A 6,120-nucleotide genomic window follows, 5' to 3' on the forward strand; every position below is an offset into this window, starting at 1 on the left:
CCATGATGTTGTGATATCACCTCATGGCATTTTCTTGTTACACACGTAGTATGGCTTGGACATATTGTCCAAGCCATGAGGTTGTGATATTATCTCATGGCATTTTGTTGTTATTACAGAGGTAGTATGGCTTAGACATATTATCAAAGTATGGTATAACATGCTATAAGCCTATTTCGGTTCCATTGGAGCATAATACAAAGCTTTCCATAGATACATGTGAGCTTTTGTGGAGGACCCCACTATGTACGTACAGTGGTAGCTTGATCTGCATGACCATTACTAGACCATACTTGAGCTATGCTATTGGACTTGTGAGTCATTTTATATAGTCCCCAGGTTGCCACACTTGGATGTGGCTAGATGGATTCTTAGGTATATAAATTCCATAGTTGATTATGGACTTTTTTATGAGACCAGCACAGAGATACAACTACATGGGTACATAAATGCTTATTAGGACGATAGTGTTGTAGATAGTATTAAAAGACTAAGGTCATGTAAAAGGGTAGGAGAAGGGTGTGTGTGTGAATGGACTTATGGTCCACTAGCTCACCTATTTAAAGGTGAAGCTAGAAGGCATTATGTAGTGTGCAAAGGCCAAGTTGTATGCATAAGCAACTTAATAAACAAGATTTGTTCTTGTATTTTTGGGTCTCTCTCCTCCACTCATCTTGATCTAGCATAAGCACCACATTTTCTCAACATGGTATCTAGAGCTTGGGTATATTAGGCCACACTTTTTGTGGTGTAGACTAGGTTATCCTACATCTCATTTTTTGTGGAGCTGAACCCCCAGCCAGTGGAGGCCTTCCAGCTACTTTTGGAGGTCGTATCTTGGCGTGCTTTCAACTAGGAAGTTGAAGAGGACCTCCGAGCGCTCAGGTTCGTACAGGCAATTGCTGGCTTTCATCTCTCTGAGCCGCGGCGTTGTGCTCTGAGCAGGCCGGCGCACGTTGGTATTGAGGAAGGGTATTAAAACACTAAGGTCATGTAAAAGGGTAGGAGAAGGGTGTGCGTGTGAATGGACTTATGGTCCACTAGCTCACCTATTTAAAGGTGAAGCTAGAAGGCATAATGTAGTGTGCAAAGGCCATAAGCAACATAATAAACAAGATTTGTTCTTGTATTTTTGGGTCTCTCTCCTCCACTCATCTTGTTCTAGCATAAGCACCACATTTTCTCAACAGATAGGAGATCTACCATTGGTTTTATATTTTCTTTTGAGAGTGTTGCCTATGAGTTGGAGTGGCTATAAACACTCGATAATAGAGTTAGAGTACAAGAGCGCTGCTATGGGAGCTTGTCAGGTAGCTTGGTATCAGAAGCTACTTCATGATGTGGGTGAACCTGTGGATAGAGCCCTTGTCATTTATTGTGACAACATGAGTAGCATGTACTTGGCTAATAATCCAATATATACCATGCTAGAATGAGTCACATTGAGGTGCATTATCACTTGTGAGGGAGAAGGTTCTAGTAGGTGGTGATGTAATTCTGGTATATGTGAGAACAGGGAACGGGTGGCTATCTTCACAAAGGCATTGGGCACAAAGAAGCTCCATAGGTTTAGTAGATTACTTAGAGTACACTGTGTGGAGTTGATCTCAAGGGGAGGTGTTGAGATATCGAGCTCAACTAGTGTTGTGGACATTAATGAATTGCTTGGGTGATAGCTTCTACACTTATGCCACTGGCATGGTTGGTGAGATTATGATTGGTATGTTGCGAGTGGATGATAGGCTATGTGAAAAACATATTTGGATTAGTAGAGTATGGCAGGATTAACCATTGTAAGTTGTATTAGGAGAGTCTTATCTCTTTATATTAATAGTTGTAGAGAAGAGAAGAAGATAGAACAAAATTCAGCCATCCATCTCTTTCTTGTGTCTTGCTCTCTCTTGTGTATGTGTTTGCTTGCAAGGAACTTAAGCTCTTTCTTTCCCCTCTACGTTCCCTTTAATATGGAACACTCATTGTGCCACATGATTGTCAATTCTAAGCTTGCTTGATGGAGTTTCCCATTAGTGTGGTTGTTTTTGTGGTCAAGTTTGCAAAGAACTACACATTCACACCTTATTAGGAGATACAATCCGAGTATTACTTCTTGGAGTATTTAATAGCTATATTTCATATTTGAGCTATGTTACATAATTAATTTTGTGACCTAATCACATCTCCCCCAACCTCACCAGGTTGCTATTATGGTCCACATTAGGCATGCACATGCACATTTAGATGGGGTAGCAAGCACCCTTGAGGCCCATGCCATTGCTTAGAATTAGCATTTTATATCAGTGATGATCTCTCACATGATGCACATTTTGTGCAACATTGTTTCCATCTCCATGATGATTTTTTACAAGATCACGGGGTCACATGGCAACAAAGAGATGGGTTTGGTCAGTGGTGCTACATAGTTCAAGACAACACAACAATTCTATCGGCTCTATAAGTGGCTCTATAAGTGGTACTTATAGAGCCATAAATAACCTAAATTCACTAGAATATCTTAAAGAGAACAATAACCAAGAATTTTCTTTATGGGTTTATATAGTACTTTTGTTCATTTCATGGTTGTACTTTTAGAGGCATTTCTATGTTGACATCTTCTTCTATCTTGATTTTATCTTTGTACTATATCAGTGTCATTGATATTGATGATTGTTTATGTTTTATTGATCATGGCTTCAACTAAGTGAAAAAGCTAGACAAGAATAACTTCCATGCAGGATGACCAATCTCCTTATGGGAAAAGGATTTTGGAGTTTACACAGGTGACCATTCTCCTTATGGGAAAAGGATTTTGGAGTTTATCACACAGGTGATAAAAAGGAGCCACAGATTGTTAAATAAAATCCAATCCCTCAGTAAGTGCATGCATATGCATATAAATCATGGTATGAAAGAGTTAGAAAGGTGCTATATTGGTTTTCTGTTAGTGTGACATATTCTATGATTTTGCATGCCCCCCCAAAAAGGTACATCTTAACCCTTTGTTAGCCTTTTGATTTTTCACTAGAAGCCTTGCGTCTTCTCTTAGTTGTAGCTATCTACTAGTTATTGTGGGTCATGTTCTTTTTTAGCCTCTTTTATGCCTAAGGTAGCAATTAATATGCCTTGTTAGCTTCCTCCAAAGGCATGTATTATAGGGTATTTATTAATAATAATAATCTTTGGTACATTAGGGTGTACACTTGCTATGTGTATCCATCCATAGTAATTCAAACATGAAAAATGATGAGGTTGCCCAATGGAATCCAATGATGAAGTCTTGCTAATGAAGTGGGAAATGGACGAAATTTCTTTGATCCTCATGCCTCCTGGCAAACGCATGGCATGTGGTTGCCCAATGTAATCTACTGATGCAGTCTTGCTAATGAAGTGGGAAATGGATCAAATTCCTCTACTCCGCATGCCTCCTTGCAAACACGTCCATGTCCAACATAGCCTATAAAAAATTTTAAATAATCAAATAGTTAACATAAAATATTATTCTCATGTAATACACCTTGAGCATTGTCCGCCTCAACTTTGGACCTATTTGTGAGGTCAATACATGAGTGACCCTCAACCCCCTTGTATTAGAAGGAGGGTATCTTGGTTTAGGGTCTACTACTCACTCCTCTATAAGCTTTACGGTCTATACTCATCCTCCAACACCCTTTCTCGAGCATAGTCTCAACAATCATCCATCTAAGTCAACTCCACTACCTCTTTCATAGTTGTCACTAAAGAGGTGGAGAGATTTGTGATGTGGTCCTCATTTTTAGGCTAGGTAAGATGAGCCGCGTGGCAAGAGTCCCAACCCTATCTGTCTACTCACAAAAAATCAAGGGCACCCCAAAAGTCATGCACATGGTCTATGCTCCTCGAGCCCTTTATGCCCCTTCAATGGAGCTCTAGCTGCCTATATGAGATATTACCATGACCTAACGTGTGTGTCAACCAAGAGAAGGGGAGTTGTTAATATACCCCCTAACAAAACCACCCCAATGAGGACCACTATAGCATAGAATGGAAACAACTAACACCACCATACATGCCTCCCCTCATCAATAGGAGGAGCAAGGGCACCACAATTTCTTCTCCCATCAACAAGAGGAACTAATGCTAGTAGTACCCTTAAATATCTAGACCAGCCTGCACTAACATCTAGCCTCTTGTTGAGAGTGACTGCACCAACAAGGTGCATGAGTAGATCTTAGTGTAACACCATGATACCATACTGGGCAAGAGGACATGAGCCACATTGTCCCAACCCTATTTACCTAGCCACTCATGGAGCAAGGGCACCCCCAAAAGTCATGCATGGGTATGTCCACAACCTATGCTCATCTAGCCCTTTATACCCCTTCAATGGCTCTAGGAGGGATATTTCCATGATCTACCACACATGTCAAACCAAGAAGAGGGGGGTCATTAATCCAACACCACTCCTCAATGTCAAGGGGAAATGCACTAGAAATTTCTAGGACTAGAATCTTGCCCCTTTAAGATCAAATACGTCATGAATGTAGATATATTTAAAACCATTGACAAAAAACTAGACCAGCCTGCACTAACAACTAGTAGTACCCTTAAATATCTAGACCAGCCTGCACTAACATCTAGCCTCTTGAGAGTGACTGCACCAACAAGGTGCATGAGTAGATCTTAGTGTAACACCATGATACCATACTGGGCAAGAGGACATGAGCCACATTGTCCCAACCCTATTTACCTAGCCACTCATGGAGCAAGGGCACCCCCAAAAGTCATGCATGGGTATGTCCACAACCTATGCTCATCTAGCCCTTTATACCCCTTCAATGGCTCTAGGAGGGATATTTCCATGATCTACCACACACGTCAAACCAAGAAGAGGGGGGTCATTAATCCAACACTCCTCCTCAATGTCAAGGGGAAATGCACTAGAAATTTCTAGGACTAGAATCTTGCCTCCTTTAAGATCAAATACATCATGAATGTAGATATATTTAAAACCATTGACAAAAAACTAAGTTAGAATATATGGATTTAGACATCAAGATTTTCCTTTCATCCCTCTTATTCTTATTGTTATCTCGTTATTGCTGTACTGCTAGTTCCACTAAAACAATATCCTCTCTAATTTTGAATTTCTTATTTTGCTTTAGCCTACTTCTATGGTTTGTTGATTGCTTGAGAAGTGGATTCTAGTATGTCCTCTAGTGCAACACCAATTTTTAGTGCTACACATCAATGGGTGTATCTATTTCTTCATTGGACTCTAAGGTTATTCAAGTAACACCTTGCTTTATCCAACATAATAATAGAAATGCATGTACACACAACCAAGTAATATTTAAATGTTACACTTGAAAGAAAGGTGCCCCCTATAAGATTATACACCCATGTACAGAGTGGATGCATGGTAAGGGTGATCACTTTCATTCACTCTCAAGGTAAATAGGACATCGACCAGGGTGGGGTATCTCGATTCAGATATAAACATCACTCAAAGCTTGAAACGTGCCCTCCAAGCCAATTTCCCAATATCTCAATCGAGATCCCAATCATCACCATGCTAGTAGCCTCGAAAGGGCTCATGGATCTCGATCAAGGTGGTCCATGTCACTAAACCCATCACTCCCACTTGGATATCTCGATTGATATACTTAGTCGATTAGGATCCATATTAATGCCATAGGGGATCTGAATCGACATACACATAACTGCCCACCACTAGGATGTACATTCAGCATGTACTATGATGCCGTGCAATGTAGCCATGCCCCTCAGGATCCTAATCTTGATGAGATACTTTATCGTGGGATCTCGACCATCCACGTATCTTGAACGAGATATGGTGTGATCTCGACCGTTAAGATATCTCGATTGAGCTATTGTCCCTTATATATATCTCAATCAAGATACGTGGGAACGATCTCAACCGTTCATGTATCTCAATCGAGATACATGGATGTAATTAGAGCCCTTCATGTATGTCGATCAAGATATTTTGAACAAATCTAAGCCGTGCATTTTGTTGACCCTAAAACACACGTAAATCTGGGCCATTTATTTTGTGAACACTAAAAGTTGTGCCACATAATCTCAAACGAGATTATAAAAGGCATAAAAAAGTTTTCCCTCATT

Source organism: Cibotium barometz, chromosome 45 (genome assembly GCF_041138505.1).
Source record: "Cibotium barometz isolate CiBa-2024 chromosome 45, ASM4113850v1, whole genome shotgun sequence".
NCBI classification, from domain to species: domain Eukaryota; kingdom Viridiplantae; phylum Streptophyta; class Polypodiopsida; order Cyatheales; family Cibotiaceae; genus Cibotium; species Cibotium barometz.